This window comes from Schistocerca americana, chromosome 6 (genome assembly GCF_021461395.2).
Source record: "Schistocerca americana isolate TAMUIC-IGC-003095 chromosome 6, iqSchAmer2.1, whole genome shotgun sequence".
Classification (NCBI taxonomy): domain Eukaryota; kingdom Metazoa; phylum Arthropoda; class Insecta; order Orthoptera; family Acrididae; genus Schistocerca; species Schistocerca americana.
Genome location: NC_060124.1, coordinates 423,605,949 through 423,631,700, shown reverse-complemented (window position 1 = coordinate 423,631,700; position 25,752 = coordinate 423,605,949). Strand labels below are relative to the sequence as shown.

Sequence of the window (25,752 nt, the reverse complement as noted above, 5' to 3'; positions counted from 1 at the left end):
CATTACGGGTGTAGTGGGAGTTCCTTTGTTAAATGCGGAGGAAAGAGCAGATCGTTACACTGAAGGCGTCTATGAGTGGGAAGACTTGTCTGAAGTTATAGAAGAAAGAGGAGTCGACAGGGAAGAGATATGGGGTTCAGTATTAGAATCAATATTCAAAAGAGCTTCGGACGACTTAACATCAAACAAGGCAGAGAGATAGATAAAATTTCATTGGAATTTCTAAAATCATTCGGGGAAGTGGCAACAACACGACTGTTCACTTAGGTTTGTAGAATATATGAGACTGGAGATATACCATCAGACTTTTGGAAAAACATCATCCACACAATTCCGAAGATAGGAAGAGCCGACAAGTGCGAGAATTATCGCACAATCAGCTTAACAGCTCATTCGTCCAAGTTTCTGACACGAATAATACACAGATGAATGGAAAAGAAAATAGTGGATCTGTGAGACGACAATCAGTTTCGCTTTAGGAAATGTAAAAGCACCGGAGAGAAAGTTCTGACATTGCGGTTGACAATGGAAGCAAGAGTAAAGAAAAGTGAAGACCAGTTCAAAGGATTTGTTGACCTGGAAAAAGCGTTCTAGAATACAAAATAGTGTAAGAGGTTCGAAAATCTTAGAAAAATATAGGTAAGCTGTAGGGAAAGATGGGTAATAAGGTATACAAGAATCAAGAGGAAACAATAAGAGCGAAAGATTGACAACGAAGTACATGGATTAAAAAGGGAATAAGACACGGATGTAGACTTTCGCCCCTACTTTCATTCTACAGATCGAAGAAGCAATGATGGAAACAAAAGGAAAGTTCAAGAGTGTGTTTGAAAATTTTTTTTTGAAGGCGAAAAAATATTAATGATAAGATTCACTGATGACATTGTTATTCCCCGTGAAATTGAAGAAGAAATACAGGATTTATTGAATGGAATGAATGGTCTAATGTGTATAGGATACGGATTGAGAGTAAATCGACGAAAGAAATGTGAAGTAGCAAAATGGTTCAAGTCGCTATAAGCGCTATGGGACTTAACATCTGAGGTCATCAGTCCCCTAGACTTAGAATAAACTTAACTAATCTAAGGTCATCACACACATCCATGCTCGAGGCAGGATTCGAACCTGCGACCGTAGCAGCAGCGCGGTTCCGGACTGAAGCGCCTAGAACCGCTCGACCACAACGGCCGGCGATCCTTAAGTGAAAACGCTATCGAATTCCAGTAGGAGGTGATTTTCTAATTCAGTGAGCTTTGATTGAGTGTTAAAACTAGAACCGCTCGGCCACAGCGGCCGGCTGTGAAGTAACAGAAATGAGATCAGTGAGAATCTTAGCATTAGAATTCGAGCTCACAATGTAATTCTGCTCCCTCGGCAGCAAAATAACCTTTTATGGACGAAGCATGGAGGACATAAAAAGTTGCCTAGCACTGGTAAAAGGGAGATCCCGGCCAAGAGAAGTCTACTAGTACCATACACAGGCCTTAATTTGAGGAAAAAATTTACTAGAATTCCTTGATAGTAAAACATGGACTGCGGGAAAACCGGAGCAAAAGAGACTGCGGGGAAAACCATCAACAAAAGAGAATCGAAGCGGTTGAGATGTGTCACTACGTAAGATTGTTGAAAATTAGGTAGTCTGATAAAGTAAGGAATGAGGAGGTTCTCCACCGAGTTGTCGTTGAAAGGAATGTAAGGAAAATACTGACAAGGAGAGGGGCAGGGTAATAGGACATCTGTTAAGACACCAGGAAATAACTTGCATGGTACGAGAGGGAGTTGTAGACGGTAGAACCTGTAGAGATTTTATATGCTCTTTGCAGCAAAAATACTCTTCTAGCATTCTTGATGGAGCTATTAACGTTAGTAACCATCATCACTTTGATGATTTGATGATCACTAATCTCTGTCTCTATACCGGCCCTGACTCTGATTTGTTCGAAGTGGTAACTGAAACTTTATGACTATTCCTCTTACGCTTGCGTCATCATTAAACGGAACAGTTTTTGGATCGACCTTTAAGGTAAGGAAATATGGAGGAAGGCAACAAACGAGTCGAAAGGTATCAAACGATTGCAAAAAGGGATGGTAAATCTCATTTTCAAGAAGGGTCAACAGACAGACGCGCACAGTTACCGGCTGACGACAATGTATAGTACAGTTATGGAATATGTCTTATGTTCACACATTAGACGTTTCTTGAGAGAGAAGATCACCTCTTCAACAATCGGCACGGATTCCACAAATGGAGTTCTTGCGAAACTCAGTTCGTCATTAAAATCCAGAACGCCGTAGACAAAGACGCACAGATTGATAGGCGTGCTCCTTCCGCAAGGCATTCTATACAGCTGCTTGGAATTTTACCGGGTTGTATGGCTGTGGTCCATGGAACTCTTCAACCCCTGACGTTTCGTCCAAGGCTACGTTAGACATCTTCTGAGGTGCTCCTGGTTGTGCTGAGTCTTGCCGGCAACAATCAGGAGCACCTCTGAAGATGTCCACCCTAGCCTTGGACGAAACGTCAGGGATAGAAGAGGTCCATGGACTACGGCCATACAACCCAAAAAGATTCTCAGCAGCTGAAACATCCGGTCGTGAAAGCCTTCATTGTATGATTATATACAGTGTCGCGCTGTCGCTTAGTGGACACAATATGAGCATATCGAGTATTGGACCAGATTTGTAGTTGGATGAAGTACTTTCTTGTAAATACAGATCAACACACTGTTCTTAACGGAGCAAAATCGTGAAATGTACAGATAATTTCTAGAGTACCCCAAAGAAGTTTGACGGGAAGCTACCGTGTACAATCGGTAAGAATGCGACGGTATGCGCTACTTAATGTGATCCAAAACGCCGAGCATAAGAACGAATTCTTCCGGGGCTCATACCTCAGACTCTAATGGTGATAACAAGGTACGGTCGAGGTTTTGGATAGTCTCTGGGCTAGGGACGATTTGTGTACCCAACAGAAAGATCGTCTTAGTGTCATTATCCTACTTTACAAGGTCAAATTATGAATATTACACACTTTCTTCTGCTTAGGCAAATGGAGCAAATCGGTTGATTTTTTTTGCACTTGACGTGGTCCATGGTGGGGCTTAAAAAGCTTGTGGATGTACCATTACTTCATGTGCGGTCCCTCAGAAAACTCCAAACAAAAGTCTTTATACAATTTTTTCGTACTAAAGCCGAGCCACGGATTCCAAGAGACTATGCACAACATAAGGTTAAAATTATTACGATATATTCCTAAGATCCCAATCCCGATCTTGAAAATTTTCTTGTTGTCTTTAGCTGTTTCCAAGATCAGAGGTTTATAGATGTCACACTTCTACACGTAAAATATGCATTTAAAATCCGGTATGAGGAGAAATGAAAATAATAAATAATCGCAAAAAATTGCTCAAATTTTAACGGAACCTTCTCTAGGAATTTATCTAGAAGTACCATATTTCTGTTTCCCAAAGTCTTTATCCATTATTGAGAAACATCTTAAAAACATGATTTTTGGATACCAAAATTGTTCTGCAGATTCCAAGATAGTTATGCGTAGCATATAGGTATAATTTCCATGACATATTCTAAGATTCCTTTCTCGAACAGCCTTGGAAAATTTTCCTGATATCTTTATCCGCTTCCTAGCTACAGGTGTTCGAAGTTTAGTACGTGTGCACGTAAAATACGCACGTGAAATCCGATGTGAGGCAAAGTCGTAATTTATGAATTGACGTAACACGAAGAGATATACTTCATAAATTATAGAGAGCAGCAATCAGTCGTCCTTTTTTGTAGGTTTTATTTGGCAAATCCAGATTTCGGCTAATGCCTAGCCATTATCAGTGCAGTATTTTTTAGTCTCGATACATGTCAGTTTCCTGTTGTTCGGGCGTCAGTCACAGTTCTTTGAATTGACTGACGCCCGAACAACAGGGGAACTGACATGCATCGAGACTAGAAAATAGTGCTTTGATAATAGCTAGGCACTAGCCGAAATCTGGATTTGCCAAATAAAAGCTACAAAAAAAGGACGACTTATTGCCGCGCTCCATGATTTATAAAGTATATCACAGTCGCTGAGTGCACCAACTTTCCTAATGGAAGGCAAGCTGATGACGAAGAGATATGCTGTGAAGTACCTCCGTTGTCAACAGAAGGGTTCTAGGAAATCCATGTTGCAGGACTCAAGGGCGTACAACATTCTTATGCACGTAAAATCCAGTCTGTGGTTAAAATTAGTTTTGCGTTATTTCAATTTCATATAAGTAAACTGTTTAAATTCTGCTGACTCATAAAGTTCTTTTCATATGAGTGACATGATCTGCTGTGGCAGGGAAAAGATGGGGACCAGCAGAAAAATGCTCCTATCTGGACACAAAAAAGACGAATATGCTCCTATTTAAAAGACTCTGACTGGAAGTAAGGGTTACCAGCTGCCTCACCATTTTTAAAATATTTCGCATAAGTGTTTGTATGCTAACATTTTCACCCTTTTTATGCTGGTAGAGAAGGATAAAGTGTCTGTGGGAAAGAGACGGAAAAGTAATAACTACTGGAAGTTAGTAGTTGTGGTATAGAAAGAATGAAACAGGCAATGTCAGTGTGAAAGAAAGGGAGGGACATAGTGGCAGTGACACTGGCAGAACAATGATAGGAAAAGATTGAAGGAGACAGTGCCAGTGGAAAAGGAATAAAGAGACGGCAAAAATGGAAGTGGATGACGGCCATCGATAATAACAGGCAGGGTCTATGACAGTGACAACGAAGAAGAGAGAGAGAATGACAGTGAGAAGAGACAGCAACAGTGGGAAGTAATGAATGAGCTAGTAGCAGTGCGAGAGAGCAAGTGGAAGACACTGACAGAAAGAGGAGGCAGTAGTAGTAGGACAGAACGAAGGAGCCTGTGGTTGTGGCACAGGAGACAGTGAGGAGACAGTGACAGAGAGACACAAAGAGATGATGACAATGATTTGGAATAAATAAGTGAGAGAGTGACAATGGGCAAGTGCGAATGGATGGGTATGAGCGACTAACAGTGACGGACTAGTGGGTGTGAGCGACTTACAGTTAGGGGAGCTTGTGGCAGTGAGAGGTGAGCTGCATGTTAGATACAGCGGGAATATGTTCGCATGGCAAAATTTTTGGGAAAATTTGTAAAGGTGCCGAGGAAGACAGAATGACAGTTGATACCTCAGTGAGAGGCTTTTAAACAGAAACGTATTCTCATTTGTTTGTGCTCCTACAGGAACATTTTTCCTCTGGTTTATATTAACAGTCAGGTGTATAATGTTGGAGACTCCTTGAAGCCACTTGCGGATGATGATATTGTCTGTAGGAAGCCTTAAACGCCAGAAAACTATAGTGAAATACAGGAAGACTTGCAGAAGGTGAAGAATTCCTGCAGGGCTGGCAGATGACCGCGAAAGTGAATAGCGGGTATAAATAAAAGAAGACATCCTCTACTGTTCTACTAGGGCTAGTTTTCTTCAACCTTTGACCAGTCGTGAAACTGAAATTTTTTTTTTTTTTTTTTTTTTTTTTTTTTTTTTGGCAACGTTCAGTTACATCTTCGTTACTTTTCCACATAGTCGCCGCTCCGACTTAGACATTTGTCGTTGCCTTGCACCAACCTTCCAATAACTTAGTCATAGAAGGAAGCCAGCCGCCCAGTGATTTCCGCCAATTCCCTGAGTTGATCTACGGCTCTTGATCTGTGCCAAAATACTGTCCTCATAGCCAGCGGTTGATGTGAGAGAAGATTTGAAAATGAAAGGGTGTCAAGTCTGGGCTGTATTTCGGGTAATCATTTCCCATCTAAAACGCTGCAGGAGCGTCTTCATTGCCATGCGACGGAGAACTGTCATGAAGGAAACAGACGACAGTTCGTGATGTGGGCCACAGGAAATCAGGCGAAAACTCTCACCAGGACTGTACACTTGGTGGGAGGCCCTATATTGCAGGCATCTCTACGTGCTGTCTATGATCTCAGTACCGAAAAGTGCGACGTGACGCGGTAGACGGACTTACTAAAAACACAGCACAACACATGTATGCAAAGATTCACAGGATATTCACTGTGGTTTTAACTTCGCGACCGATCGGAAGTTAAAAAAATAACCATCATGTTACACTACTGGCCGCATGTGAGTGGGAATAGTAACCACCATACAATGGAATGATCACATTAAATTCACTGTAGGAAAAGGAGATGTCATGTTGGGATTCATTGCAATAATATGAAGCGAGTGTAATGCATCCATGAAAGAAGGGGCTAAAAATACTCTTTCTATCCGTTTTTGTGCACTGTTCATCGGTCTGCGACCGTTAAAGTAGGAGTAATAGAATGCAAGGAGAAAATGCGACGAAGAGAGGGGCTCTTCGTCACAGTATCGTTTCCTCGACGGAAGATCGTTACGGAGATACAACGGCAGATGCTGTGTAAAATTGTGAGAGTTACTGTTGACATTTCGTAGCGTATGTTTGAAGACGAGTCGGGTAACGTGTTACTTCATCTCACATTTGCCTCACGAAATGATCACGATAAGAAAATCAGAGAAGTTAGGTGTCACACGGAGCATTACCGACAATCATTCCTCCGACGCGCCATTTGTGAATGGAACAACATATGGAGGGAGGGGTGGCAAAAGATATTGATACAAGAACTACCCTCCACCACACACCGTAAGAAGGCTTGAGGAGTATAGATGTAAATGAAATGCTGATTACTCAAAAAAAAAAAAAATTACAGAAGATCAACTGAACATAAGTAAGTCACCATCCAACATTCTACATCAATGATTTCAGGTAGGCAGCCGTTGGCACTGACCGTGAGGATCCTCCTAGGCAGGTTTGCGGGGTCCTCTTCCTCTTGCAGCTCTGCGCGGTACACGGGCTGCTGGAAGACTGGTGGCATGTCGTTGACATCCACCACCGTCACCAACAGCTCTGCCCGGGACGACGCCACCGGGGACTTCCCTGTCACCACTGCCGCAAGCCGCAGCTCATACTGTAAGCACACACACACATAGGAAGGTACTGAATGATGGTCTTTGTAAATAACGTGCCATGATACACACATATTGGCTTTTGAGTATGTTAGTTATCTGTTCATTCTTCTACTGGTTATTTTGCAATTATTTTAGATATTTCGGCTTAACACTCTGATAGCCATTAAAATTTCAGCACCAGAAAGGACAGTAAATAACGAAATATTGTAACCGCATAGGCTTCTGCAGCCAGAGTCAGTTGACATAAAAGTTTACTGAGTATAGTACTGCATCATACAGTAAAAAACTGTGGTGGAGAAACCAACTTTTTGCCCACGACCAAGATTATTCGAAAGACGCAGACGTCTATTAAGGACTCAATAACTGATGCTGACAGAACTGAGGGATTCATTCCTATTCTAGAATTTATGGAGTGCCAAAAATATATAAACAAAATTATCCATTAATGCCAATTGTGAACTGGATCAATTTTCCTACAAACAATTTGGCAAAGTATCTACTATACAAATTAAGACCTCTGTTTGGCAAAACGGTCTCTCATGTGAATAAATCGATACTCCTAATAGAATACATGACGGGAGAAACAATTTTATCCATGGACATCATGCTCAGCTTTGACATAAAGTCGCTATCCACAAATGTGCCAGTGGACAAAAATGTTCACGTCCTACAAGTGCATGTCAAGCCAGACATACGTAACCTCGTTGAGATATGTCTTCTACATACTTCAAATGGCAAGGAAAATACGAAGTAGCAATGGGGAAATTAGCAGCCATCGTATTCACGACTTCGGAGCAACGGCACTTTCTTCTGCTCCTTTACGCCCACAACGCTGATTCAGATACTAGGATGATACATTCGCTATATGGCCTAATGGTGCAGTGGACCTACACAGATTTCACGAATATTTTAATAAAGTGCACGGGTAGGTATAGTTCACCCTTGAAATGAATGACGCACTTTCATTATTAGACGTGGATGCATATTGGGCAGAGGAGGGCGCACTAGCTCGCAGTGTATATTAGAAGCCTACACATATGAACAGGTACGAGTATATGCACCGCCCAATCCAACCACCACTAGCAGAGAAGAACTCAGTTATCCACTCTTTGGCTGTAAGCGCGGTCTGTACCGCTCAAAACATAACACATGAGCTCAAATGGCTGCATACAACGTTCTTGGCCAATAGTTACAACCATAAATCGATCTACACAGCCATGGCAACGAACAAAAGAAAACAAGACTGGCAAGAAATCGACAAACTGAAACTAGCAATGCGCTTACCTTACGTGAAAAATGACACTGACCAGATTGGTAAACACTTTCCCCAGGATGGTGTCCGGCCTGTGTTCTACAGCAGCCGCAAGATAGAGGATGTGCCAGGCTCCACCAAAGACAAGATAGATGTTTTACAAACTGGAGGTGTGTACAGCGTGGAACGTAAGAGTGGAGAAGTATATATCGATGACACTGGCAGACAAATAGCAACATGGATACGGGAACACGAGCGGTACATTCGCCTAGGACAACGCAGCAAATCTGATGTGGCCGAACACGAGCAAGAAAAATAAAATTTAACGAAACCAGCAAACTTGCCAAGCAGCCAGTTTTGGTAAAATGCAAGATCAGAGGAGTCCTCGAACCACCAAAACATCCTAACAACATGAACGCAGAAGAAGGACCCAGTCTGATCTCGTACCGACTGCCAGCTCTCAGAGTCCCACAGGCCGCAACAACAACACAAGACGCGAGCGCTACTGGCGAGAAGCTCCTGTGCCCGGCCTGCATCCAGCAGGAGGAGAACAGGCGTAAGTATCTCATTTTCCGATGCAATAGATGACATCAGATCGTCAGACGCTTCACTGTAGGAACCTATTACAAGAAAGTTCCCACTCCTTCCATCTTATGAGGCAAATCGTAATAACGATCTTTTAAACATTTTGACGCAATGTGATGCTCACAAGGAATCCCTTAAGTGAAAGGTCGCAAAATGCGAAATATGTTTATGGCATTCGACGCCCAACATAGTCTGTCATGCAACCACAATATTATCACATTATTGTCGGGTTTCCAGTCTGATCAAACTAACTACTGAGCACAATATTTCAGCGGTCCACCTGGCCGCCATCATCAGGTGAGAAAAGCTACGCTGCTCTCGCCGATGACTGACTCCCCTCGCAAAGTGCTGCATTGCCTTTTAGAGGGACACAGGATGCTATACAATGAGACGCAAGTAGTTGCAAATACTTCTCGGTATTGGGATTGTGTTTTAAAAGAATCTGTTGAAATCAGACTAGCAGATAATATCATTAATCGTGATAATGGATACCCGCTAAGTAAAATGTGGAATCCTGTTTTATCAGACATGAAGAAACAACGGCATCTGAATCGGCCGGCTATGAATAATCATTTGTACCGATATATCGTTTGCAACAGCATTCACCACCGGAGGCACTGCAACTCTTTTGGCGCCAGGGGGCAGCAGGAATGATTGAGTGCGAGCGCACTGTATTTAGCGCGTGCGCTTTTGTACTTCCGATCCACATAAAGGTGCTGTCATTTGCGAGTGGAATCAATTATCGGCGAGAGCACCGTAGCTTTTCTCACCTGATGATGGCGGCCAGGTGGACCGCTGAAATATTGTGCTCAGATGACAGTTTGATTCGGCTGGAAACTCGACGAAAATTTGATATACTAAAACGCCGGGAAAGTCTACATAGTCACAACCACAATATTGGTTGCTAATGACAAAAGGGGCGGGACGGGAGGTATCCAATGATGAGCTCAGCATGAAGCTATGGAGCTTATTTGAGCGGCTTGTTCGACGAGTAACTTACAACAGTGCTACAGTGCTTTTGATATTGGTACAAAGCAGAGCAATGACAACGATAAACAAAGAAAACAATTGCCGAAGTTGACATTTCGTCAGATAGGAACCCATGGAATTTCTCAAAGTGAGAAGTGACGGATGAAATATTAGCGTTTTTGCAAGATGAGTCAGTGGAATATTTGGTGTAGTATACGCTAGACTGTGCTGTCAGTGTGATTGAGGAGTACAGTATGACGATACCCGCTTAACAAGTGAAGGTGATATTGAAACAGATGTCGCGGCATGTAATCCACCATCTCTGTCTGACAGGAAGCCACAAATCTCGTCTCCTGTGAAACGTAGTAAAGTTCATTCGTTGACGAAGGAGCAGGCACTAAACATAATTGCGTACGTAGATCATCCACAGCATCGCAGAAGAAAAAGCAATTAAGAACAGATTTCGAATATGTTCGCAGCAACATGGTCGTGTAGTGCACAAGAAAAACTACGGATATTCAAGGGGGGACAAGGTGCACTTGTTACAGAAACTGGTGTTTGCGCGTTTCAAAGATGCTCGTACAATTTACAGGATACACATGATAGTGACCTACTACGCTATGAACAGCAAATTAGTGATTTCAACGGAAGCAGTGGATGGTTCCATGACTTCAAACAGTACTACAGAATTGGCAGACGTAAGATAACGAAATCTGAAACAAAGCGTCAATTTGACAATGCACAGAAAAGTACGGAATCGGTTTGAAAATTTGTAGACGAGATAAACAAACATCCCATCGTTCAGTAAGGATTTTTTTCAAGTCTAACCGCTCGGGATTTGAAGAGGAAATGCATTTGAAAGGGACCCTGGAAATTAGAGGTAACAAGAGAGTTGTATCAAGATCAACTAACATCAGTACCTTAACGCATTCGTATAAATTATTCCGAGTTTTAATCTGTATGGTAAACTGACTGGAAAGTTATCTATTGTGCTGCAAGAAGTTGGAGGTACTCTGTCCCCTACTATTCTTTCTTGTATCAGTGATCTTTACGGGTCAGTAGGGAATATTTACACTATGTGATCAAAAGTATGCGGACACCTCCAAAAACATACATTTTTCATATTAGCTGCCTTGTGCTGCCACGTACTGCCAGGTAATCCATATCAGTAGTCATTAGACATGCCGGCCGCGGTGGTCTCGCGGTTCTAGGCGCGCAGTCCGGAACCGTGCGACTGCTACGGTCGCAGGTCCGAATCCTGCCTCGGGCATGGATGTGTGTGATGTCCTTAGGTTAGTTAGGTTTAAGTAGTTCTAAGTTCTAGGGGACTAATGACCACAGCAGTTGAGTCCCATAGTGCTCAGAGCCATTTGAACCATTAGACATCGTGAGAAAGCAGATTGGGGCGCTCCGCGGAACTAACAGACTTCGAATGTGGTCAGGTGATTGGGCTTCACTTTTGTCGTACGTCTGTACGTCGAGATTTCCATATCCTACACATCCCTAGGTCCCCTGTTTCCGATATGATAGTGAAGTGGAAACGTGAAGGGATACTTACAGCACAAATGCGTACAGGCCGACCTCTTCTGTTGACTGACAGAGACCGCCGACAGTTGAAGAGGGTCTTAATGTGTAATAGGTAGACATTTATCCAGACCATCTCACAGGAATTCCAAACTGCATCAGGATCCACTGCAAGTACTATGACTGGCGAGAGGTGAGAAAACTTTGATTTCATGGTCGAACGGCTGTTCATAAGCCACACATCACGCCAGTAAATGCCAAACGACGCCTCGCTTGGCCTAAGGAGCGTAAACATTGGATGATTGAACAGTAGAAAAACGTTGTGTGGACTGACGAACTACGGTACAAAATGTGGCGATCCGGTGGCACGGTGTGGGTATGGCGAATGCCCGGCGAACGTCATCTGCCAGCGTGTGAAGTGGCAGCAGTAAAATTTGGAGGCGGTGATGTTATGGAGTGGTCGTTTTTTCATGAAGGGGGCTTGCACCCGTTATTTTTTTGCTTGGCACTATCACAGCACAGGCCTACATTGATGTTTAAGCACCTACTTGCTTCCCACTGTTGAAGAGCAATTCAGGGATGGCGACTGCATCTTTCAACACGATCGAGCACCTGTTCATAATGCACGGCCTGTGGTGGAATGGTTACACGACGATAACATCATTGTAATGGCCTGGCCTGCATACAGTCCAGACCTGAATCCTCTAAAACACCTTTGAGATGTTTTGGAGCGCCGACTTTGTGCCAGTCCTCACAGACCGACATCGATACCTCTCCTCAGTGCAGCACTGCGTGAAGAATGGGCTGTCATTCCTCAAGAAACCTTCCAGCACCTGACGGAACGTATGCCTGCGAGAGTGGAAGCTCTCATCGAGGCTTAGGGTGGGCCACACCGTTTTGAATTCCAGCATTACTGATGGAGGATACCACGAACTTTTAAGTCATTTTCAGCCAGGTGTCCGGATACTTTTGATCACATAGTGTACGTTACAGCACGCAAGAGTGCGAAACTGGGCCTAAAGGAACTAACAACTGTGGTAGATAATTAAAATAAGTTGCTTTTGCTTGGTTCCTGGTCCACGCACAGAAATCATACTCCTTTAGAGCAAACTCCCCTTCTTGAAAGGTGTGTGACATTGCAGTTCATACCACTTGGAACCACTGGAGAAATACAGCCTCTGGATGTTTGTTTCTATAAAACATATTGTCCCACTGTCTGCAACTACGCCTTAAAGTATAGCCAGTTTCACGATAACGTCCACCAGATACTGTTTCATATTCGGTTGCGTGCCATCAGATTCCCTCAGTTCTGATCACCCCTTTATACAAATATAATTTAAGGCACAAAGAAATTACAGATCCCGGCTGCGAGCGGGCATTGATCGAAATAAATGGGGAAATTTGAAAATCTGTGCCGGTCCGGGATTCGAATCCAGGTCTCCTGCTTACTAGCAGATGCTCTGAGCACTGAGCCTCCCGGACACAGTGGTCGTTGCAACTGCACGGACTACCCTAGCACGCCACCAGTCAGACACAGATTCTTAACTAATCCAAACACTAGTAATGCAGTGTCCCTTGCCCATTATCGTCATTACTCGCGGTATTTCGCCGATTACCATAAGAGTTCGAGCCTGGTGTGAATCTGCACTTAGGACGTTATTGGCCATCTCCCCTTAATTATATGTATATGTGGTGTCTGTTCTTTTGGACATCAAGGTATATGCCGGCCGCTGTGACCGAGCGGTTCTAGGCGCTTCATTCCGGAACCGCGCTGCTGCTCCGGTCGCAGGTTCGAATCCTGCCTCGGGCATGGATGTGTGTGATGTCATTAGGTTAGTTAGGTTTAAGTAGTTCTAAGTTTAGGGGATTGAAGACCTCAGATGTTAAGTCCCATAGTGCTTAGAGCCACTTGAACCATTTGAACCATCAAGGTCTATAATTCCTGTGTGTCTCACTTCATAATGGCTGCTGGATGAAAAATGGACATGCCCGAAAGAAGAGACACCACATATATACACCATATGTCTATAAGAATTTCTTAAAAATGGGTATCTAGCTGAACGTCCTGTACGGATTTTAACTCCCAAGGAGTTGGCCTTCAGTCTTGATGGTTCAAACCTTTCTGATCACTGTGACGTGCTATTTTTCATTCAGTGTTCGTGGTGCAAGTTAATGGTTTGTTTTGAACATTTATTGAATGTCCACCACAGCCATTTTGTGAAGTGTAGTACAGGGTGACAACTATTGAACTATATGAAAAACGTAAATTAGTTACAAACTACGGCTTGCACACACTTTATTAAACATATAAATGTCACTACAGATATTCGGATTTACATTATGACATGTTCGACATGACTGCCATCATTGACAATGATGCGACGCACACAAAGATTGAAATTCTACATGAGCCGCTGAAGCCTCGGGCAGCTGATGCTGTCGATGACCACTTGAATGGCTGTTTCCAGCTCATCAAAGGTTTTGAGGTTATTACTGTACACATTGTGTTTAATATAGCCCCACAAAAAAGGAGTCACATGTGTTCAGATCCGGAGGATATTGCAGCCAATCGAGGCCCATGCCAGTGACCTCTCGGTACCCCAAAGCCAGAATGCGGTCCCCAAAGTACTCCTCTTGGACATTAAACACTCTCCTGCTTAGATGGGGTCGAGCTCCGTCTTGTACGAACCGTTTCTTGTAGAAATCAGGGTCACTTTGGGTAATGAAATCATCTTCCAAAACCTTCACGTAACGTTCGGTAGTCACCGTGCCATCAAGGAATATCGCACAGATTTTCTCGTGAATGGACATAGCACATCACACAGTCACCCGTTGAGGATGAAGAAACTTCTCGATCGCGAAATGCGGATTCTCACTCCCCCAAATGCACCAATTTTACTTAGTGACTAACCAGTCCAAATGAAAGTGCTCTTCGTCGCTAAGCTAAACCATACATGCGCATACTAATTCTCATCATCCCCAGCGGCCAACCGTGCAATTTGAACGTCCAAAGGGGCAAACCGCTCGGAAGTTATGTCAGTTTTATTTCATATAATTCAATAATTGTCACCCTGTACATAAACGCCATAAGATGTTGATCTCTGCACCTCCCGGACACTCATTATCTGTCGCCATCCTGATGCAAACGGTGAGTCATTAACAGCTAATATTTTTCCTGTCTGAAAACAAAACTTTCAAATAAGCCTTACTTAAGTTTGAACTTGCGATCTCGCACTCAAGGAGTACCCGGTCAGTGAGGAGTAGTGACTAAATGTAAGTGACTTTGCAAAGTTAAAACACAGCTGTAGTCCCAGAACAGGGCCTTTGTAAACGTGGCTGAAACGTTGGTTTCTCCAGTATGGTTTCTCACAATACTACGCGGCACCATACTCAGAAAACTTTTATGTCCTTGAGATACAGTGCTTGTACAGTATAGCAGGTAGAGTACGTGATTCAATTAGTAGGTGATTTCGGGGTCTACAGCGTGCGAAATTAAGAACACAGATCTTCCACCTGTGGCAGCAACGATGCCTGTAACCCGACTGTGTTTCGAACCGAAGTAAACTCGGATGGCAGCTATGGGCAGTCATTCCACGCTGCTCCACCTCGAAGAGTCCTTCAGTCGTAGCGGCAGCTTGCCAGTCTGTCGGCAACGCTCGACCAGATGTTCTCAGTGCGTTATCGATCTGGAGAACGTGCTGGGTAGAGGAACATTGAATCTCCTGCTGCATCACGATAGGTCAGGACTGAGGAGACAACACGCAGTATTGCGTTTTCTTGTTGGAAGTGTAAGTAGGCTGTTTAGGTTTTTTATTGGTAACGCCACCTCTGTATGAAAATCACTGGCTGTGCTGTGTGCAGTCTGTGGCTGCTTTGCATTGTTGTAATACTCGCCATTGTAGTGTTGGGCAGCGGCAGCTGGATGTGAACAGCGCATAGCGTTGCGCAGTTGGAGGTGAGCCGCCAGCAGTGGTGGATGTGGGGAGAGAGATGGCGGAGTTTTGAAATTTGTCATGAACTGCTATATTTATATATGATGATATCAAGGTAAATACATTGTTTGTTCTCTATTAATATCTTTCATTTGCCAACTATCCCTATCAGTAGTTAGTGCCTTCCATAGTTTGAATCTTTTATTTAGCTGGCAGTAGTGGCGCTCGCTGTATTGCAGTAGCTTGAGCAGCGAAGATTATCATGAGGTAAGTACATTGACTTCTGCAGAACTTAGCTTTCGGAGGACGATAACTACGACACTTCCACAGAGATTATGTTACAAGACGCACAGTTTAGCGCTGCAGTACACGTATTTGAGTGATTAATTTTATACTTAAAACATTTATTTTTAAAGATTTTTGAATTACAAAGAAAGTTTTCCGTGATATATTTCATTCCATTGGTGTAATCTGTAACACCTGAGGGTATAATTACATTAATCCTCAGGGGGGTACACGCTTACTTTGTGTACCATGTGTGTGGCAACCACAAGGAACCCTAGCTAATATGGTATTTGCTTATACAACTTTACACATCGGTACCATATTTCTCTAAAACATAAATTACACAGCTATCTGATCATTTAACTGAGAGATAAACATGTTTTTTACGTCAGTGACAGGTGTTTATGTAATTACACAGTTGGATAACTTCACACTTATGAAACTGTATTTTGTCCGTACTTTGTAAACTGTTCATATTTTTTCGGAACCATTGTGATATTATGAGAGCTTTGAATGATGTATTTGGTATAAGATCATGATTTTTAAAGTATGTTTGAGGTAGATGACACTATTGAAATGAGCAGAGATTTTTTTTAGGTTTTGAAATTATTGGAGGAAGCTACGACGATTTTGAGAGTTGACTGAGGTGTTATGATATTATTACGATGACTATGTGTATTACGCTGTTGCGGTATGTTTATGATCAGTAAGCTGATGCTATATGAGTTATTTGATTATGCTACATATCTGTAATGATGAAATATTGAAGAAGTGTCGACGAATAAGGTAAGGAATAATGAGTAGTGGTTAGGGACGCTTATTTGTGAAAAAGGTTGTTGGAAACCAAGAATCGTACTTTAAGAGTTATGAAATGTGTGTGTATATGCGTGAATGTATCACAATGCCGGCGAAAATTTTTTTGGACACTTATATTTATAGGATTTTGTTTCTACAGATTTGCAACGCTAATTCTTGACCTGTGAAATATTTTTATGTGAGACTGTAACTGTAGCGGAAACTGCTGTCGTAAATACTTCCGTAAGAAAGTTAAGTGACCACCTGCACGTAATGCGTTGCGGGCACCCACCTGGGCGACAGCCGCCCGAAAAAAAAAAAAAAAAAAAAAGAAAAAGGCCATTAGCCTTTCAGCGGCACAGGTAGAAAAAAAAAGTGGAGGCCATTGTCCGTGCTACTGACATTTCCTTGTTGAAAGCATACTGTGGAGCTCATAATTTATATTTACTGAAATGCCTAATAAAATGACAAGAAATATTTTTACATCTGCACACCTGATTATGACAAGCGTCTTTCTATGAGAGTTGAGAGAATTTCTACTAACTTATGAAATGTCACATGACTACTGAATGATATTTTTATGCTTTGCTTTTCATAGTTGCTTATTTCATTTGATATCTGGTTTCCAGCTGTGTTGCAGCATTGCTTTTATAAAATGAAATGCATTTGCTAATGTGAACACTTTCTGTCAACAGATCTATTAAATAATTATTTTATGATCCACATTCTTTAAAAAAGGAGCACTTGGAAAGGAAACAACAATATGAAGGAACTAGTAACAGTAACACATAATTTTCTTTTCAAGTACATGGTAATATTTCTTTTTACAATCAGTTGTTGTGGTGCACCACTTTAATTACATAGATATTAAGATGTGAATATACATTTCCCTTATCTGCATTGTTGTTTTTACTGTAATATTTTTTCTGCTTGAGCTATGTCATGTTTAGGTATAAGTTACTGCTGTTTGCCAGGCGTAGTGTTACTGAATTTGACTTTGTGTTACTCTGCTAAGCCAATTTTACTACTCATTTATTTTTCTTGTTGCTGCACATTGGCTCATATTAGTTGTAATGTTGCATTGCTTGGTAATTAAGATTTACTGTAGCTTGCTTTGCAATTTTCCATTTTTTTGGTCATTGTTGTTTGTGTTACTTATTTTGTGCTGCTGCACTGCCTCGTTCCTTAGTTTAGCATCTGAGCTCAGTAGATTTAAGTTAGCTTAAGAGGGGGTAGCCTCTAAGAGAATGAGTTTCGATGAATTGGAAGAAATGCATAGAGAAGTTATACGAAAAACAAGTACAGAAAACAGGTTTAGGTAGGATTTTCTTGGAAATAAATGTTGAGGTAAGAAATGTGTGAACATATAAATACAGAAAGCATGCTTAGATAGAATTTTTTTTGGTGGAAACAAAGGATGAAATAAGAGGAAAGATATATGAAGTTTTGGGTTGGACTGCAGTACCACATGTTACACTGAAAACGAACCCTGTCCTTTCCTATTGGTGTTATTCCGCTATGTGTTTGTGTACCCTTGTGTATTTGTTTTCTTCCTGTCTCTGTGTAATTTCATAGAATTTTTTCTTCTTTTAATATTAAGCTACATTCACTATGATGAGGAATACTGTTATCCTCAAATATAATTTGCATTAATAATATTTTATTTACCTTGTAAATATGCTTAGACATTATTTATTCTGTTTTGTTTTAATGCTCATATGTGAAGGTAATGTTTCAAAAGTTATTCTGATCTTTTATGTATGTACTCATGTCATAATTCCTGTAACACTGATGTATATGTTATTTCGATTCTTTTGTAAAGCCTGTACTACAAATGTTATCTGTATTGTTATGTTCTTTAATGATGTATTTTGTACCTTTGTAATTTTATTTTCATGTTGTAAATTTATAATTGTATAGACACCAGTTCTTCAAATTAAGTTACATTTCACTGCACACGTTTCTGTTGGTCATAGTATATGGACAATATGTGAGCAGTAGGGACTGATAGTGTTTGCACATGTGTTAATGATTCAGCAAGGGACTGGATAACAGCATTGCTGGTTCTAAGGACAATTCCAAAAACTTTGTGAGTGCACAAGTGGTGGTTATGGACTTGCTATATTATCTGCAAGACTCTTCAATGGTGATTGTGCACCTGCACAGTCACAACAGATGGCTGTTGGTTATCTCTACAAGGACTACAGTGGATCTACATCTTTGATGATCAATCAATATCATTATTTCTACAAGGACTGCAGTGGGTCTGCACCTCTGATGGCCCACCAAACCCGTAATCTCTACCAGGACTACAGTGGGTCTGCTCTGTGATGACCTACCTACAATATTCTTCAAAACGTCGAATGAACTCTGCTGTGGCTTTGCTCTGTTGTGGCCCATTATCTGTCAGCATGTCAAGAGTCAGCACTGTCTTTCCGTTGGAAGGACAACGCTACTTCTTCAAGGCTGCATGGAAATCCACTACTTCCAAGTGCATTTTCTTTTACTGCTCGGACTTTGAGAAAAACTCTGCATTTTTACTGTGATGAACAATGTGGACTGTCTTTATGGACTGTGAGAAATTTTTAGCTTTTGACCAACATTGTATCAATAAGTGTGTGCATTTGATTTCTTTGTTATTGTAATTATGAAAAATTTTTTCAAATCTGTATTGGCCACTGCCCAATCCAATTTGTAAAATTTTTTGTGGGGAGCATGGGGGCTATGTAAGTAGGCTGTTTAGGTTTTTTATTGGTAACGCCACCTCTGTATGAAAATCACTGGCTGTGCTGTGTGCAGTCTGTGGCTGCTTTGCATTGTTGTAATACTCGCCATTGTAGTGTTGGGCAGCGGCAGCTGGATGTGAACAGCGCATAGCGTTGCGCAGTTGGAGGTGAGCCGCCAGCAGTGGTGGATGTGGGGAGAGAGATGGCGGAGTTTTGAAATTTGTCATGAACTGCTATATTTATATATGATGATATCAAGGTAAATACATTGTTTGTTCTCTATTAATATCTTTCATTTGCTAACTATCCCTATCAGTAGTTAGTGCCTTCCATAGTTTAAATCTTTTATTTAGCTGGCAGTAGTGGCGCTCGCTGTATTGCAGTAGCTTGAGCAGCGAAGATTATTATGAGGTAAGTACATTGACTTCTGCAGAACTTAGCTTTCGGAGGACGATAACTACGACACTTCCACAGAGATTATGTTACAAGACGCACAGTTTAGCGCTACAGTACACGTATTTGAGTGATTAATTTTATACTTAAAACATTTATTTTTAAAGATTTTTGAATTACAAAGAAAGTTTTCCGTGATATATTTCATTCCATTGGTGTAATCTGTAACACCTGAGGGTATAATTACATTAATCCTCAGGGGGGTACACGCTCACTTTGTGTACCATGTGTGTGGCAACCACAAGGAACCCTAGCTAATATGGTATTTGCTTATACAACTTTACACATCGGTACCATATTTCTCTAAAACATAAATTAAACAGCTATCTGATCATTTAACTGAGAGATAAACATGTTTTTTACTACGTCAGTGACAGGTGTTTATGTAATTACACAGTTGGATAACTTCACACTTATGAAACTGTATTTTGTCCGTACTTTGTAAACTGTTCATATTTTTTCGGAACCATTGTGATATTATGAGAGCTTTGAATGATGTATTTGGTATAAGATCATGATTTTTAAAGTATGTTTGAGGTAGATGACACTATTGAAATGAGCAGAGATTTTTTTTAGGTTTTGAAATTATTGGAGGAAGCTATGACGATTTTGAGAGTTGACTGAGGTGTTATGATATTATTACGATGACTATGTGTATTATGCTGTTGCGGTATGTTTATGATCAGTAAGCTGATGCTATATGAGTTATTTGATTATGCTACATATCTGTAATGATGAAATATTGAAGAAGTGTCGACGAATAAGGTAAGGAATAATGAGTAGTGGTTAGGGACGCTTATTTGTGAAAAAGGTTGTTGGAAACCAAGAATCGTACTTTAAGAGTTATGAAATGTGTGTGTATATGCGTGAATGTATCACAATGCCGGCGAAAATTTTTTTGGACACTTATATTTATAGGATTTTGTTTCTACAGATTTGCAACGCTAATTCTTGACCTGTGAAATATTTTTATGTGAGACTGTCACTGTAGCGGAAACTGCTGTCGTAAATATTTCCGTAAGAAAGTTAAGTGACCACCTGCACGTAATGCGTTGCGGGCACCCACCTGGGCGACAGCCGCCCGAAAAAAAAAAAAAAAAAAAGAAAAAGGGCATTAGCCTTTCAGCGGCACAGGTAGAAAAAAAAAGTGGAGGCCATTGTCCGTGCTACTGACATTTCCTTGTTGAAAGCATACTGTGGAGCTCATAATTTATATTTACTGAAATGCCTAATAAAATGACAAGAAATATTTTTACATCTGCACACCTGATTATGACAAGCGTCTTTCTATGAGAGTTGAGAGAATTTCTACTAACTTATGAAATGTCACATGACTACTGAATGATATTTTTATGCTTTGCTTTTCATAGTTGCTTATTTCATTTGATATCTGGTTTCCAGCTGTGTTGCAGCATTGCTTTTATAAAATGAAATGCATTTGCTAATGTGAACACTTTCTGTCAACAGATCTATTAAATAATTATTTTATGATCCACATTCTTTAAAAAAGGAGCACTTGGAAAGGAAAGAACAATATGAAGGAACTAGTAACAGTAACACATAATTTTCTTTTCAAGTACATGGTAATATTTCTTTTTACAATCAGTTGTTGTGGTGCACCACTTTAATTACATAGATATTAAGATGTGAATATACATTTCCCTTATCTGCATTGTTGTTTTTACTGTAATATTTTTTCTGCTTGAGCTATGTCATGTTTAGGTATAAGTTACTGCTGTTTGCCAGGCGTAGTGTTACTGAATTTGACTTTGTGTTACTCTGCTAAGCCAATTTTACTACTCATTTATTTTTCTTGTTGCTGCACATTGGCTCATATTAGTTGTAATGTTGCATTGCTTGGTAATTAAGATTTACTGTAGCTTGCTTTGCAATTTTCCATTTTTTTGGTCATTGTTGTTTGTGTTACTTATTTTGTGCTGCTGCACTGCCTCGTTCCTTAGTTTAGCATCTGAGCTCAGTAGATTTAAGTTAGCTTAAGAGGGGGTAGCCTCTAAGAGAATGAGTTTCGATGAATTGGAAGAAATGCATAGAGAAGTTATACGAAAAACAAGTACAGAAAACAGGTTTAGGTAGGATTTTCTTGGAAATAAATGTTGAGGTAAGAAATGTGTGAACATATAAATACAGAAAGCATGCTTAGATAGAATTTTTTTTGGTGGAAACAAAGGATGAAATAAGAGGAAAGATATATGAAGTTTTGGGTTGGACTGCAGTACCACATGTTACACTGAAAACGAACCCTGTCCTTTCCTATTGGTGTTATCCCACTATGTGTTTGTGTACCCTTGTGTATTTGTTTTCTTCCTGTCTCTGTGTAATTTCATAGAATTTTTTCTTCTTTTAATATTAAGCTACATTCACTATGATGAGGAATACTGTTATCCTCAAATATAATTTGCATTAATAATATTTTATTTACCTTGTAAATATGCTTAGACATTATTTATTCTGTTTTGTTTTAATGCTCATATGTGAAGGTAATGTTTCAAAAGTTATTCTGATCTTTTATGTATGTACTCATGTCATAATTCCTGTAACACTGATGTATATGTTATTTCGATTCTTTTGTAAAGCCTGTACTACAAATGTTATCTGTATTGTTATGTTCTTTAATGATGTATTTTGTACCTTTGTAATTTTATTTTCATGTTGTAAATTTATAATTGTATAGACACCAGTTCTTCAAATTAAGTTACATTTCACTGCACACGTTTCTGTTGGTCATAGTATATGGACAATATGTGAGCAGTAGGGACTGATAGTGTTTGCACATGTGTTAATGATTCAGCAAGGGACTGGATAACAGCATTGCTGGTTCTAAGGACAATTCCAAAAACTTTGTGAGTGCACAAGTGGTGGTTATGGACTTGCTATATTATCCGCAAGACTCTTCAATGGTGATTGTGCACCTGCACAGTCACAACAGATGGCTGTTGGTTATCTCTACAAGGACTACAGTGGGTTTACATCTTTGATGATCAATCAATATCATTATTTCTACAAGGACTGCAGTGGGTCTGCACCTCTGATGGCCCACCAAACCCGTAATCTCTACCAGGACTACAGTGGGTCTGCTCTGTGATGACCTACCTACAATATTCTTCAAAACGTCGAATGAACTCTGCTGTGGCTTTGCTCTGTTGTGGCCCATTATCTGTCAGCATGTCAAGAGTCAGCACTGTCTTTCCGTTGGAAGGACAACGCTACTTCTTCAAGGCTGCATGGAAATCCACTACTTCCAAGTGCATTTTCTTTTACTGCTCAGACTTTGAGAAAAACTCTGCATTTTTACTGTGATGAACAATGTGGACTGTCTTTATGGACTGTGAGAAATTTTTAGCTTTTGACCAACATTGTATCAATAAGTGTGTGCATTTGATTTCTTTGTTATTGTAATTATGAAAAATTTTTTCAAATCTGTATTGGCCACTGCCCAATCCAATTTGTAAAATTTTTTGTGGGGAGCATGGGGGCTATGTAAGTAGGCTGTTTAGGTTTTTTATTGGTAACGCCACCTCTGTATGAAAATCACTGGCTGTGCTATGTGCAGTCTGTGGCTGCTTTGCATTGTTGTAATACTCGCCATTGTAGTGTTGGGCAGCGGCAGCTGGATGTGAACAGCGCATAGCGTTGCGCAGTTGGAGGTGAGCCGCCAGCAGTGGTGGATGTGGGGAGAGAGATGGCGGAGTTTTGAAATTTGTCATGAACTGCTATATTTATATATGATGATATCAAGGTAAATACATTGTTTGTTCTCTATTAATATCTTTCATTTGCTAACTATCCCTATCAGTAGTTAGTGCCTTCCATAGTTTGAATCTTTTATTTAGCTGGCAGTAGTGGCGCTCGCTGTATTGCAGTAGCTTGAGCAGCGAAGATTTTTGTGAGGTAAGTGATTTGTGAAAGGTATAGTTTAATGTAAGTCAGGGCCGTTCTTTTGTAGGGAATTTTGAAAGTCAGATTGCGTTGCGCTAACAAAATATTGTGTGTCAGTTTAAGGACAGTCGTGTATAATTGTTCAAAGGGGACGTTTCAGAAGGTAATGTCCCGGAAAATAGGGCACAGTGACAGCCTTTACATGACAGAACGGTAGCGACAGCTCTCCAAATTCGCGGTATGTGAACCAGTATCTACGGTTGTTAGCATGGATGGTGCGCTAGCATGGCACCTAACGATACTATTAACCAGTTGCAAAAATCTTTGAATCATACATAACATTGAATTTCAACTAGTGCATACTTCTTTGGTGATCACTTGTTACTACCATTTTATTAAACCGCGTTACACTTCTTGTCACAGCAGTAATCAGCTCAGGTAGTCTGCCAGTCTTTTCAATAGAATATTTTGCTACCAAAATTAGTATGTGGACAAATCACTATGCATGCCGTTTTCTTCCAAGTGTTATTTGTACCGTGTTAACCCTTCTAGCCCAGTGGATCGACTTGCACCCTAAAAAGTTTTTAAGTACTTCAACAATATCCACGAAACGCCGCTGCTTTCCGTGTTTACATTCTATCACTAGAAGGCAGCACCAACAGGATCATGAGTGTGCAAGAGATTTCATCCATCCTGTAATCAAGTGAATGCATGTAGTTCAGCTAATGAAGTTGAATTATTTTGCAGCAGGTTTTTTTTACGTACTTTTTACTTTATAATGCGTAATTAGAGTGTACAGAATAATTATTAAAAATTATATTATTGGAGAGAAATATGCATATTACTTCCAGTACTGTGAGGTTATAAATAAAGCGGCTCACATGGACTCATTGGGAACACTACTATCTGGGGGCAGGTCTACAAGTGACCATATGTAAGGAAACAATATTGCGTGAACAAACCAATTTTATTTCCCTTTGCAGATGTCTTTATTATTGGCGGAAGAGATTCTGGAGTTCTGATGAATGGTTCAAAAATGTTCAGACGTGTGTGAAATCTTATGGGACTTAACTGCTAAGATCATCAGTCCCTAAGCTTACACACTACTTAACCTAAATTATCCTAAGGACAAACACACACACCCATGCCCGAGGGAGGACTCTAACCTCCGCCGGTATCAGCCGTACAGTCCATGACTGTAGCGCCTAAGACCGCTCGGCTAATCCCGCGCGGCTGATGAATGGTGATATCACTGATACTGAAGTATTGCAGGAAGATTCGGATGATCAATTTCCGCGTTCGGACACGCAGCTACTTAACATAAATCACAATTAACCAGCCGTTTTCAACGATTATTGTTCATACATAGCGCTAGAGCTTCCAAGGAACAGGTTTCCTAAGAACTACGAATAATTATTTGGCAACATACTGAACATAATGATCACACCAATGTTAAGTACGAAAATAAAGGCCAGTGGAATCGCCCTTCCCAATCCATGCACATTTTTAATAAGTAACTTGAAATATTAATTTGATGTTTCGCATTGTAAGTACCGTGCACCTTACTATAAGGAAACGGCAACAATAGTCGGTTCATACTGAAATGTTTCAATGTGTCGAGCTACCACATAAAGGATGAAAGAAATTCCAGATAGAACACGAGGCAAAACTTGTATTACACTTCTAAATGTTAATTTTTTGCAGTGATGTTACTGTATACAATAATTCGTGAAGTTGCTATTAATTTCGTGCTTTGTAAAAAAAGTAAGTGCTTCGCCGGTAACGTTATTCCATCCCACGTAATAAAGATACAGAGAGTGAGTGGAAAACGGAAATACATTCCGTTTCGCAAGGTTTCCTCGGAGTCACTTTCTTCATACATACACATTGAAGCGCCAAAGAAACTGGAATACGCATACGTATTCAAATACAGAGATTCGTAAACAGGTAGAATACGGCGCTGCGGTCGGCCACGCCTATATAAGACAACAAGTATCTGGCGCAGTTGTTAGATGGGTTACTGCTGCTACAACGGCATGTTATCAAGATTTAATTGAGCGTGGACGTGGTGTTATTGTCGGCGCACGAGCGATGGGACACAGCATCTCCGAGATAGCGATGAAGTGGAGATTTTCCCTTACGAACATTTCACGAGTGTACCGTGAATATCAAGAATCCGGTAAAATATCAGATCTTCGACATCGCTGCGGCCGGAAAAGGATCCGGCAAGAACGGGATCAATGACAACTGAAGAGGATCGTTCAGCATGACAGAAGTGCAACCTTTCCGCAAATTGCTGCAGATTCCAGTGCTGGGTGATGAACATG

General features: G+C 40.8%; 1 pseudogene; it reads right to left on the bottom strand.

Annotated features, from left to right (window-relative positions):
• The window catches only part of LOC124620183, a 350,456-nt pseudogene that overhangs the window by 257,606 nt on the left and 67,098 nt on the right, over window positions 1-25,752 (bottom strand).